The sequence below is a fragment of the Cervus canadensis genome, chromosome 4 (genome assembly GCF_019320065.1).
Source record: "Cervus canadensis isolate Bull #8, Minnesota chromosome 4, ASM1932006v1, whole genome shotgun sequence".
Lineage (NCBI taxonomy): Eukaryota > Metazoa > Chordata > Mammalia > Artiodactyla > Cervidae > Cervus > Cervus canadensis.
The window spans coordinates 67674526-67688038 of NC_057389.1; the positions used below are offsets into that span (position 1 = coordinate 67674526).

At 42.8% G+C, this 13513-nt stretch overlaps 1 long non-coding RNA gene and 2 other non-coding genes across 3 annotated transcripts in view; all 3 read right to left on the reverse strand.

Moving 5' to 3' along the window:
- LOC122440009 overlaps positions 1–779 on the reverse strand; it is a 2020-nt gene extending 1241 nt beyond the window's left edge. Inside the window, exon 1 of the long non-coding RNA XR_006269028.1 lies at positions 180–779. This is a non-coding gene — a long non-coding RNA (uncharacterized LOC122440009). The remainder of the gene's footprint in view (positions 1–179) is intronic.
- An 8226-nt stretch (positions 780–9005) lies between these two features.
- On the reverse strand, positions 9006–9078 carry TRNAK-CUU. Its single transcript has one exon. It is a non-coding gene; the product is annotated as a tRNA-Lys (tRNA).
- A 452-nt stretch (positions 9079–9530) lies between these two features.
- On the reverse strand, positions 9531–9602 carry TRNAA-UGC. Its single transcript has one exon. It is a non-coding gene; the product is annotated as a tRNA-Ala (tRNA).
- Between the last annotated feature and the right edge of the window lie 3911 nt (positions 9603–13513).

The window sequence follows — 13513 nt, forward strand, 5'->3', positions numbered from 1 at the left end:
TGTCTGGTCCTGTTGTTGGTGTCTCCCTCTCCTGCAGGTGAGGCCACTGAGCCACAGACACGTCACACAAGGTGACTAAATGTGGGGTAGAGGAAATAGTAGACGGAACTAAAGGACGGAGAATGCGGAATGAAACAGGGCACCGAGAGAAATTCAAGTTAGCATAGCCGGAAAAGTACCTGGTTCTGCCAGAGATCTGCTGGTGATTGTTCCCGCTCAGCGCTGACGATTATTAGCGCGACAACCTTCACCTTACGGGACACCACCGTGAGCGAGTCTGAGTTTTTCTATCCTGACTGGTTTCACTCCCGGCCTGCACCTACGCATCCGTCTTCAGAGGCAAAATAAAACAGTAAAAAGAACAACAGCCTCTCCACAGGCGTCTCTGTCAGCCGCCTCCTTCACCCGTCCTCATTTGCTGCGCATCTGCTACGTGCCTATGCGTTTCGAAGGGTGTGTTAGGAAACGGGCTCCAGAGGTCAAGGGCAAAACGTCAGCGAAGACTTCAGAGAAGCAGACCAGCGGTTCTTGGCGTCCCCAGGCCAGAGTTCCCGGTCGGAAAGATGTCTGCAGACAGGCACACAGTGTGGACTTCTGAAGTGTAGCCTGCTTCTATGCGTGGAAAGTGGGGTTTACACTTTCATACACCTGACGGTACAACAATCTACACGAGCGAGAAGCAGCTACTTCTTTCCCTAGGACTTATGTCAAGCTTGAAAGTCAAGTAGATAAAATATCTAAGTGGTAAATCAAATTCTTTTTAAATAAAATTTCACAGGTTGGTTTTTTGTTTTTTTTTTTTTTTTGGCGTTGGGGGCGGGGGTGGGTTGTGCGGAGGCGGGGGCGGGGTGGAAGTTTCGGGTGCGGTGCTGCGCAGCTTGAGAGATTTTAGTTGCCGGGGCAGGAATCAAATCCCAGGCCCTGGCAGTGAAAGCACTTTCACATCTTAAATGCAAACAAAGCATAATCAAAACTAGCCCCGTGATGGCAAAGCTTGTTAGGTTACCTGCATTCACATTACTTTCACAGACACAAAATCAATATCATGCCCATCTCTTTATCGGGGTTTTTTTTGTTTGTTTGTTTTTTAATACTTACTCATATGCCTTAGCTTGGTTTACAGATGTAAACCCGACCAAAAAGGCTAGGGCCCATATGTACAACTTAGAGCCCTAGAGGAGTGAAGAATTTTGGATCCCACTTGAGATAAATCAGTACAGTCCCTACATCCCAGGCTCTGGACTGTCAGAGTGTCTCTTGCTGTACCCCCTCCAAGTCCACCCAAGACTCTGGGAGGCCAGGATCATCACTCCATCCTGTCACTCTTCACCAGATGGATTTTGGTCCCTGCCTCAGCTAACATTCGAGTTCTCCTCTGACTTCCGTAGGGAGACAGTAAACAAATCCACTGCAACACGGTTAACACCAAAGAGGCAGCTGAGTTGGACAATAAGCTCCACAGGAAGTTGTCTCATGTGGGTCATATTTTTTGGGGGTTCCATTTAATGCTAACTTGTCAGTAGGGCTTGAGAGCTTTATTAGTTTCATCTTGTTTCAATTAATGCCAAAATTACCCTCTTTTTGATGCTTAAATTGTTGCTGCTTGTCAGTAGAAGCCCCTTTAAAATTGGCCGCTTTATCCTTTCAGCACTGCCCTGACAATTTGAAAGCACACTTGTTTCCTGGTAGAAACTCACACTTCAGGCCTATCTTTAATTTTTCCTAGATAAAGAGGAATTTTGGACCTCACTTGGAAGAATTCTTGAAAGAATCAAGTTCAGCAAGGTTTTTTTTTTTTTTTTTTTAGTAAAAAATAAAAGAGTCAAATATGGGTGCCAGGACACAATGCATGGGACCAAAGATTGGCTCCCCCACTTCTGAGGTTCCCTAGGGAAATTCTTCAAAGGATGTAAACATACACTGAGAGCTCTGTTTAATTGTAGCTTTGCTGGATCTTTACCTTATTTTTTTCAAATAAACCTCAATCAAATAAACTCAGCATCAACAGTCTACAAAATTATTTACCTAAATCTCTCACTAAAAAGTAATGTGTTACTTTCTGCTTTTATTTTTTTAAACTTTTATTAGGAAATTTAAAATAGACAGAATGGTATTAAGAAGTCCCAAGTACTCATCACTCAGCTTCAACACTTTTCTCTCTTCCACCATTTCTGTTTTATCTCCACATTCACCAGTTCCCACCCCACTGGCTCATTTCCTTATACTCCTCATAGATCTCATGATATACCCTTCTATAGTCACTCTATTGATCATCTCCCTTTCCCTCTGGTTGTTCTGTTACTGTATAAAACTTCAGGGTTAGGAAATAATATTAATAGCTACAAATCTTGTGAATTGAATCCTTACCATGGACTAAAAACTGTTCTAGATGCTGGGCATATATTGATTCTTTGCACTCTTGCAACAAACCCATGGTGTGCCACTGTTAAAGGGAAGCTTCATTCATTCATTCATTCATTCACACTGCAATGAAAAAGATAAGCCAGGTCCTTGCCCTCCTGATGTTTACCTTCTAATAGACAATTAAAACAACAAACAAATAAGCAGATAGAAAAATAATCTTAGAGAGTGATACAGACTGGGAGAAAATTAATGAGGGTTATCTGACAGAGTGGTAGGCAGAGGACAGTATTAGAGAGATAGGCCAGGAAAGACACATCACAAGAGGTGACAATGAGCTGAGTCAGAAAGGTAAGAAAGAGCCACCTTACAAATATCTTGGAGAAAAGGACTTTGGGAGAGGGGGCAGAAGGCTCAAAGGCCCTGAAGTAGGCATAAATTTGGTGGATTTAAGGATGGGGGGAAAACCAAGACCTCTTTAACCAGCCTTGGAGGTTAAGGAGCTGTGGCTATACCCCCAAGGCTCTGCATTCTGATGACTACATCCACACCATTTGCTGGTTTTGTTTGCATATGGGTAGAAAAATGAGTGCAGGACACAGGATTTTATGTGTTTGAGGACTCCCAGGCAAATGAAGAACACAGTAGGAATTTTTAACACAATGTGGACTTTTTAAGATGAATGAACACAGAGGTTCATTCAGAAAATTTCAAATAAACAATACACATCAGCTTTAGGTCCTAGCTGTGTGACCTCACCAGTGCCTCCCTCACCTCATCATGAATTGAAGGTTCAGATAGTCTGTAATTATCATTTTAAATGTTTTAGAGAATATCATCAGTGGCTTAGATGTTCAGGATGATGCCTTTCGGTAGCTTTAATTCACACAAGAACCAATGAAAGGGATTGTTCTGGTTGTTTCAAAATTTTCTAGCTTTTTAATAAAAACAACAATGTTTTTAAATTGAATTTAAAACCTTGAGAAAAACTAGACTTCAACATATGTAACTGTAATACATTGAATATTAATCACAAAAGACGTATATATTCCTTTCCCTTTTCAAAAGCCTTCCACTGCCCTTAGACACTGAACATCTCAAATGACAGCAGAAAGGGTTTCCCAAAATAGGCAGTGATTTTAATCCAATTGGTCCTGACACAGACTAGAGGAGCAGGTCATTCTGGGTCATCTTTTTTGGCCACTATTCCTTTGGCAGGGAGTCCTCCAGAATTAGCTTGCTCTTGCCTGGAAAATCCCATGGATGGAGGAGCCTGGTAGGCTGCAGTCCATGGGGTCGCTAAGAGTCGGACACGACCGAGCGACGCACTTTCACTTTTCACTTTCATGCATTGGAGAAGGAAATGGCAACCCACTCCAGTGTTCTTGCCTGGAGAATCCCAGGGATGGGGGAGCCCGGTGGGCTGCCGTCTATGGGGTTGCACAGAGTCAGACACAACTGAAGCGACCTAGCAGCAGCAGCAGCAGCAGCAGCAGTTGACATTTTGTCTTCCTCCTTACCCAAAATTCACATTCCCCATGATGTGACTGAGACATGCCTTTTTTTAGGGGGACTTGTACCCTTAAACCAATGTGATATAAATAGCATTGAAATATTGAGGTGAGCATTTGATGATGATCGAACCTTCTCTACTGATGCTACAGAAACCATAGAAGAATGATTTTCTCAAGTTTAGGAAAGGGAAACCAGTAACTGTTAAAGATACAGGAGTATTTTTATTTTTGATACTGGAATATTTTTAGACTGGTCAGAATATCCGTCTACTTATTCATGCTCAGTTGTGTCTGACTCTTTGCAATCCCATGGACTGTAGCCCGCCAGGCTTCTCTGTCTATGGGATTTCCCAGGCAAGAACACTGGAGTGGGTTGCCCTTTCCTCCTCTAGAGGATTTTCCTGTCACAGGGATCAAAACTGCATCTCCTGTGTCTCCTGCATTGCAGGCAGGTTCTTTACCCACTAGCCATGAATATATTAAACCTGGAGATAATTTTCTGTTTCAAATGAGATTTTTAAATAAAAATATTCAAGTAGATGGTTGATCAGTATTTACATATAAATTATATATCATCATAGAGATCACTTCACAATCTACATGCATGATCTAATAATTTATATATTCCCTACATAACACCAAGACCTTATAGAAAATCACATACAAATTTAATTTCTTATATCTGATTGGAGTCTTCCTGCCCAAGGGAGAAAATTTGCCAAGTAAAAAATAACTAAACAGGCCTTCCAATGATGTCATGGCTTTGCAAGTGAAGAAAACATGATGGCTCCCACAAAAACAGGTTTGAAAAGAGAAAAAATAGTGTTATCCGATACAGTTGGATTAAAAATCATAAGTTAGAGTGACAATGTGATCTTCAAAATCTTTTGTCCAAGTATGCTCTTATGAGAGGCAAAAGGAAGGTCCCTCTCTCTGTAGGTAGTATCCTGTAGGCCCTGCAATGGTTATTATCTTATAAGACAGACAATGAGGGGCCCTGGAAATAAGCAGCTTGATGCCACCAAGGCAGTGGAGAAACAATCAGTCTCATTTACAACTGGTGCGAAGTAATGATACCCTATAGGAGCCACAGCCTGGTGATTTGTCTATTTCTGTAAAATTACAGCTTCATATATAATGAATCTTACTTGACCCAGGAATCTTACTTCTGGTAATTTGCCTTACAGATGTAAATTCAAAAGTGCAAAATGACTACACTACATGCTTATTAATGCCCCATCACTTGAAATTGCAAGAGATTGGAAACTATAAATATCCATCAGTAGGTGATCTGCTGAATGAACTAAGATTCATCTACAGTGGGATATTAGACAGCTGCAAAAAAGACTGAGGAAAATTTCTATGTCTTGAGATAGAAAGAAAATCAAAATATAAAAGAGCTGTAATTATATCTTTGTGTAGAATAGAGGAAAATAAAAATATCTTTGCATTAAAAAAATTCTGAAAGAATATGTACATGAATACAAACTTGTTACCTAAGAAGGGAGAATAGAAGTTGGATTCTTTTCACTGAATATTTTTATAGATGTCTCATTTTTTGAACAGTACAGTATATTACCTACTCAAAAGATGTTTTAAAAACTCATTCTGTGGTGCAGCCTCTGTGGAAAATGGTATGACGATTAAAAAATAAATAAACATAGAAATACCTTATGATCAGCAAATCCACTTATAGATATATGTGCAGAAGAAGTGAAAGTAGGAACTTGAACAGAACAGGTAAAAGTAAACCCATGTTCACAGCAGCATTATTCACTGAATTGTTGAAAGATAAAAGGAATATAAGTGGACTGATGCTGAAGCTGAAACTGCAGTACTTTGGCCACCTGATTCAAAGAACTGACTCATTTGAAAAGACCCTGATTCTGGGAAAGGTTGAAGGCAGGAGGAGACAGGGACGACAGAGGATGAGATGGTTGAATGGCATCACGGACTTGATGGACATGAGTTTGAGCAAGCTTGGAGAGTTGGTGATGGACAGGGAAGCTTGGCATGCTGCAGTCCATGGGGTCACAAAGAGTTGGACAGGACTGAGCGACTGAAGTGAGCTGAAGTGTTTACTGAGAGATAAATGGATAAACAAAATATGGTATATAGATAAAATGGAATATCGAAAAATGAAAGTGTTAGTTGCTCAGTCGTGTCTGATTCTTTGGGACCCCAGGGATCAAACCCAGGTCTCCCACAAAGCAGTCAGATTCTTTATCGTCTGAGCCACAAGGGAACCCCCTGTTATTTAGCCTTGAAAGGAAGAAATTTGGAGCATGCTACAACTTGGAAGAATCTTTTTTTTTTTTAAGGGTGAAGCAAAACTAGCAGTAAACTTTATTTATTTATTTATTTTAGATCTATGAGCATCAACTTGCAAGTTTATTTTATTCTTTTTTTTTCATTTATTTTTTTCTCTTTTTTTATGTTTTATTTTTTATTTTTTTTCCATTTATTTTAATTAGTTGGAGGCTAATTACTTTACAATATTGTAGTGGTTTTTGCCATACATTGACATGAATCAGCCATGGATTTACATGTGTTCCCCATCCCGATCCCCCCTCCCGCCCCCCTCTCCATCTCATCCCTCTGGGTCTTCCCCGTGCACCAGCCCTGAGCACTTGTCTTGTGCATCCAACCTGGACTGGTGATCTGTTTCACCATTGATAGTGTACTTGTTTCAATGCTATTCTCTCAGAACATCCCACCCTTGCCTTCTCCCACAGAGTCCAAAAGTCTGTTCTGTACATCTGTGTCTCTTTTTCTGTTTTGCATATAGGATTATCGTTACCATCTTTTTAAATTCCATATATAGTGTTAGTATACTGTATTGGTCTTTATCTTTCTGGCTTACTTCACTCTGTATGATGGGCTCCAGTTTCATCCATCTCATCAGAACTGATTCAAATGAATTCTTTTTAATGGCTGAGTAATATTCCATAGTGTATATATACCATAGCTTCCTTATCCATTCATCTGCTGATGGGCATCTAGGTTGCTTCCATGTCCTGGCTATTATAAACAGTGCTGTGATGAACATTGGGGTGCACGTGTCTCTTTCAGATCTGGTTTCCTCGGTGTGTATGCCCAGGAGTGGGATTGCTGGGTCATATGGCAGTTCTATTTCCAGTTTTTTAAGGAATCTCCACACTGTTTTTCCATAGTGGCTGTACTAGTTTGCATTCCCACCAACGGTGGGTAAGAGGGTTCCCTTTTCTCCACACCCTCTCCAGCATTTATTGCTTGTAGACTTTTGGATAGCAGCCATCCTGACTGGCGTGTAATGGTACCTCATTATGGTTTTGATTTGCATTTCTCTAATAATGAGTGATGTTGAGCATCTTTTCATGTGTTTGTTAGCCATCTGTATGTCTTCTTTGGAGAAATGTCTGTTTAGTTCTTTGGCCCATTTTTTGATTGGGTCATTTATTTTTCTGGAATTGAGCTGCAGGAGTTGCTTGATATTTTTGAGATTAATCCTTTGTCTGTTGCTTTGTTTGCTATTATTTTCTCCCATTCTGAAGGCTGTCTTTTCACCTTGCTTATGGTTTCCTTTGTTGTGCAAAAGCTTTTAAGTTTAATTAGGTCCCATTTGTTTATTTTTGCTTTATTTCCAATATTCTGGGAGGTGGGTCATAGAGGATCGTGCTGTGATTTATGTCAGAGAATGTTTTGCCTATGTTCTCCTCTAGGAGTTTTATAGTTTCTGGTCTTACATTTAGATCTTTAATCCACTTTCTGTTTTCTCATTGTTAGTGTATATGAATGCAAGGGATTTCTGTATGTTAATTTTATATCCTGCAACATTACTGTATTCATTGATTAGCTCTAGTAATTTTCTGGTAGAGTCTTTAGGGTTTTCTATGTAGAGGATCATGTCGTCTGCAAAGAGTGAGAGTTTTACTTCTTCTTTTCCTATCTGAATTCCTCTTATTTCTTTTTCTGCTCTGATTGCTGTGGCCAACACTTCCAAAACTACAACATGGAAGAATCTTGAAGACATCATGCTAAGTGAAATAAACCAATCACAAAGGAAAAATAATTTTGATTCATCTTATATGAGGTTCCTAGAGTGGCACAGCAGTAAAGAATCCGCCAGGCAATGCAGAAGAAGTGAGTTGGATCCCTGGGTCTGGAAGTTCCCCCAGAGAAGGAAATGGCAACCCGCTCCAGTATTCTTGCCTGGGAAATCCCAAGGACAGAGGATCCCTGGTGGGCTACAGCCCATGGGATCTCAAAGAGTCAGACATGATTTAGTGACTAAACAACAATAAAGAATAGCCAAATGCATAGAGACAGAGAGTAAAACGGTGGTTGCCAGGGACAGGGAGAAAGATAGGTAGGGAGATAATGTTCATTGGGTAGAATTGCAGTTGGGCAATATGGAAAAGTTCTGAGGATGGATGGTGATGAGGGTTGCCTAGCAATGTGAGTGTGTTTAGAGGCACAGAATTGTGCACTTTAAAATAGTGAAAATGAACAAGATCCAATTGTATAGCACAGGGAACTATATTCACTATCTGCTAATAAACCATAATGGAAAAGAATATGTCAAAGTATATACACATAGCAGACATACATACATACACACACACACACACATATATATATCTGCTGATAGCAGAAACTAACACATTGTGTATCAGCTATAATTTTTTAAAATAATAGTGAAAATGGTAAATTTTATTACATACATTTTGAACAATTTTAAAAAATATTTATTTATTTTTGGCTGCACCGGGTCTTCCTTGCTGCGCGGGTGCTTTCTCTAATTGTGGTGCACAAGCTTCTCATTGCAGTGGTATCTCCTGCTGTGGAGCACAGGCTGTGGAGTATCTAGGCTTCAGTAGTTGTGGCTACGCCTCCAGAGCCCAGGCTGAACAGTTGTGGCCCATGGGCTTAGTTGCCCAAGGCAATTCGGGTTCCTCCCAGACCAGGGCTCTAACTGACGTCCTCTGCACTGCATGGCGGATTCTTTCAACAATTTCTAAAAGGTTGCTTTGTTAGTAGGGAAAGGAGAGAGAGTAACATCAAGAAGCCCACATCAACTTACACATGGATCAAAGACAGAAGTATTTCTCACTATCAACCTTCCGGTAGTTAAGAACAAAATACACCTATCGCCCAACGTGGGGCTCGAACCCACGACCCTGAGATTAAGAGTCTCATGCTCTACCGACTGAGCTAGCCGGGCACACAATAATTTTTTTCAGTAACTTTTACTTGAAGAAAGGGTTCCGGTTGTATCTAGCTTGAGGTTTGAAGTTGGATTTAATTGGGACAAAATTGGGGCACTAAAGACAAGATTATTGGCAGCCTGAGAAATTCAAACTCTACCAATCATGCTTGACTGACCGTCCTTCCCACTTCCGTCCCTTTTCTGCCAGCACCTTAGCCCTTCTTTTCCATCCCTGAGAAAAACAGGCGCTGAGGAGGGATAAGGTTCGCATGCTGATGCCATCGACGAGCTTAATCCATGAATTTTAAGTCCGAAGTTTAAATGCACCGTCGCGGGGTTGAGCCTATAGTGGGTGAAGGTCGCCGCCGTGCCCACAACCTGTGCAAACTCCACGCTTTCTTTAGGGTGTTTCTGCATTTCTAAACTCTGGAATCGAGAGAAAGCAAAACAGAAGGCATCACTCGCCCTGGAGATGCCGGGGATCGAACCCGGGGCCTCATACATGCAAAGCATGCGCTCTACCACTGAGCTACATCCCCAGCCCGCCACAAAGGCTACTCTAATTTCTATTAGGTGGTTATTGTCAAAAGGAGCAGTCGAACGAAAGGCATCTGCTAGTTGTGACAATCCAAAGCCTGCAAAGGCCAGCGGCCAGCGCTGGGAGCTATTTCAGGGTCCACTACTGACTCTGAGCGAGTGGACTTCGACCGAGATGACGATCAAGGGGAGCACAGGACCAGGATAAACACTTGGAGGCAGCGGTGGAAAAAGAAGGGAAAGTCATCCGGCACGACGCCCAAAAATGAACTGTGAGTCAAAAGAAGGAAAGTAAGATGAGGTGTAGTAAAGTCCCATGGACGGAGGAGCTTGGTAGGCTGCAGTCCATGGGGTCACTAAGAGTCGGATACACTGAGCGACTTCACTTTCGCTTTTACTTTCATTTTACATTCATTACTTTCATTTAATTTCATTTCATTTCATTTACATGCATTGGAGAAGGAAATGGCAACCCACTCCAGTGCTCTTGCCTGGAGAATCCCAGGGATGGGGGAGCCTGGTGCGCTGCCGTCTATGGGGTCGCACAGAGTCGGACACGACTGAAGCGACTTAGCAGCAGCAGCAGCAGCTACGTCTGTTAAACAACGAGAAGAGTTGTTCAGTCGCTCAGTTGTGTCTGACTCTGCCACCGCATGGACTGTAGCATGCCTGGCTTCCTTGTCTTTCACTATCTTCCAGAGCTTGCTCAAACTCATGTCCATTGAGTCAGTAATGCCATCCAACCATCTCATCCTCTGTTGTCCCCTCCTCCTCCTGCCTTCACTCTTTCCCAGCATCAGGGTCTTTTCCAATGAGTCAGTTCTTCGCATCATGTGGCCAAAGTATTGGAGCTTCAGTATCAGCCCTTCCAATGAATATTTAGAGTTGATTTCCTTTAGGATTACTGGTTTGATCTCCTTGCTGTCCAAGGGACTCTTAAGAAGTCTTCTCCAGCACCACAGTTGGAAAGCATCGATTCTTTGGCATTCAGCCTTCTCTACCGTGCAGCTCTCACATCCATGCATGACTACTGGAAAAACCATAACTTGAGTCTGCAGACCTTTGTTGGCAAAGTGATGTCTGCTTTTTAATGAGCTGTCTAGGTTTGTCATAGCTTTTCTTCCATGGAGTGAGCGTTTTTTAAATTTCATGGCTGCAGTCACCATCTGCAGTGCTTTTGGAGCCCAAGAAAATAAGTCTCTCACTGCTTTTATTGTTTCCCCATCTACTTGCCAAGAAGTGATGGGACTGGATGCCATAATCTTAGTTTTTTGAATGTTGAGTTTTAAGCCAGTTTCTCCACTCTGCTCTTTCACCCCCGTCAAGAGGCTCTTTAACTCCTCTTCACTTTCTACCATTAGGGTGGTGTCATCTGCATATCTGAGGTTATCAATATTTCTCCCAGCAATCTTGATTCCAGCTTGGGATTCATCCAGCCTGGCATTTCACTTGATGTACTCTGCACAGAAGTTAAATAAGCAGGGTGACAGACAATATACAGCCTTGACGTACTCCTTTCCCAATTTGGAACCAGTCCATTGCTTCATGTCTGGTTCTAACTGTTGTATCTTGACATGCATACCAGTTTCTCAGGAGGCAGGTAAGGTGGTCTGCTATTCCCATTTCTTCAAGAATTTTCCACAGTTTGTTGTGATCCACACAGTCAAAGGTTTAAGCTTAGTCAATGAAGCAGAAGTTGATGTTTTTCTGGAATTTTCTTGCTTTTTCTATGATTCAACAGATGTTGGCAATTTCATCTCTGGTTCCTCTGTCTTTTCTAGATCCAGCTTGTACATCTGGAAGTTTTTGTTTCAAGTTTTGTTGAGAAGAGGGAGTGTAGTAAAGTGTGCAATATTTGTATAAAGTAATTCAGAATTGCAAAGTTGATGCTTGGGATTGGAAGGGGGCTGAGGCATAGGCGATGGGCAAAGTTTTTCACTGTTAAATGCTTTGTACATCTGAATTTTGAGCCATATTTAAATTAATTAATCCCAAGAAAAGTTTATGAAGCTCTATTGTGTACCTAGAACTGCCGTAGAAAACTGAGAGTTCAGCCATAAGCAAAACTGACATAGTTCATTACATCTATCAGCTCTGGTTTCAGAGGAGGTCGAGTGCTAAAGAGAAAATAGAGCCAGCCTTGAGGGAGAGAATGGAGTAAAGCATGATTCTGAGAAGGTGACATTTGAAGAAAAGGGTTGAAAGGAGATGGAATGTGAGCCATGAAAGTGTCCGTGAAAAGAGAGGTCCAAGAAAAGGTAAGAGCCAGTTTAAAGGCCCTGAGTTAGGAGCTTTGTGACGTGTTATTGCAGGAATAATAAGGGGGTCCATGCAGCAGGGGAGAGTGATAGGAGATGAGGGGATGCATCTCCTATCACTTTATATGCAGGGAATGGAGAGAAAGAATAGATAGTGCCTTTAGACAGTGTGAAGACTTCAATTTTTACTCTGAGAGAGGTGGGAGCCACAGGAGAATTGGAGGAAAGGAGGATCCCTATCTGACTTAACATTTTAACAGGATTGTTCTCACAGCTGGATGGAGAAGATACGGCAGGAGAGGGACAGAAGGGGAAAGAAATGTTGTGATCATCAATTATAGGTGATGATGCTGTGGAAGAATTGAATAGATGCTGAGGACTAGGGGTGGGTCCTGTGCATTTCTCCTCTCTTGGAGAGCCTCAGAAGACTCACTGGTTTGGGCCTGAGCACCTCGACGGATGGAGTTGCTGTTAAATGGAGTGTACTGGGGAAGGCTGTGGGAAGAGCAGGTGGAGGGGCAGACAGAAGTGCATTGTGGACGTGACGGGTGTGTAACTCTCCCTTAGAACGCTTCATGTGAAGATGCTGCCCAGTGAGTTGGCTGTGGGAGCCAGGCATCCTAGGAAGAGTTGGGCTGAGGATTTGTCCGTGGAGCAGGGGGAAAGTCTTTCCAGCAGGAAAGAGATCACAAGGAAGTGAGCATAGACAGAAAGTCCAAGGACCAAGCAAGGGCAGGGAGAGGAAGAGGAAACAACCGTGCTGACCAAGAAGCTGGTAGGAAGCCATGGAAGTGGGAGAAAAGCCAGGGAGTACAGTACCCGAGAAGGAAGAGATGGTGCCAGAAGGAGGAAGCATCCGAGGAGAGAGGAGGTAAAGCCTAAGAAGCCGCCTGCCTTGACCTTTGACTTATGATCGCTGCGGTCACCGGTGACCTTAACAAGCGCGGTTTCTGAGGAGGCTGAGGAAGAAAATCTGCTTCGAGTGCCCTCCAGAGGGAGTGATGAGAGACGTGTGTGTATTAGTCGCTCAGTCGTGTCCGATTCATTGTGACCCCAGGGACTGTAACCTGCCAGACTCCTCTGTCCAGGGAATTCTCCAGGGAAGAATATCGGAGTGGGTAGCCAGTCTCTTCTCCAGGGGATCTACCCGATCCAGGGATCAAACCCGAGTTTTCGAATTGCGAGCAAACTCTTTACGGTCTGAGCCACCAGGGAAGCCCCTGAGGGGAGACCGGGTGCCAGCAAATATTATTGGCAGCTCCAGACGGGTTGGGGAGAGCCGTACAAATAAAGCTAAAGAGACAATAGAGGATTGGGTTTTGTTTTTGTTTTTGTTTTTTTAGGGGAGGAGGATAACACTGAATAAAGCGGGGTGGGGGGGTTGATTGTAAGTGTATTACTGGCATTAAAAGACAAAAATAAAGAATAAACGGGCAGAGGAGGACACAATCGCAAGAAAGGTAGCTACAAAAGTGGATAAAAGGCCTCTCATGGGGGCGGGGGTAGGAGCAAGAGCCAGGTTCCAGACTCTAAATTTAACTTAGTAGAGGGCCGGACAAACCTGTGCTCCGGGAACCCGACACTGTGGTCCGGCGCCAGACCCTCGGGCTGTGCTGGGTCGGCCTCCGGCAGCAACTGGGAGTGGCGCCCAGGTG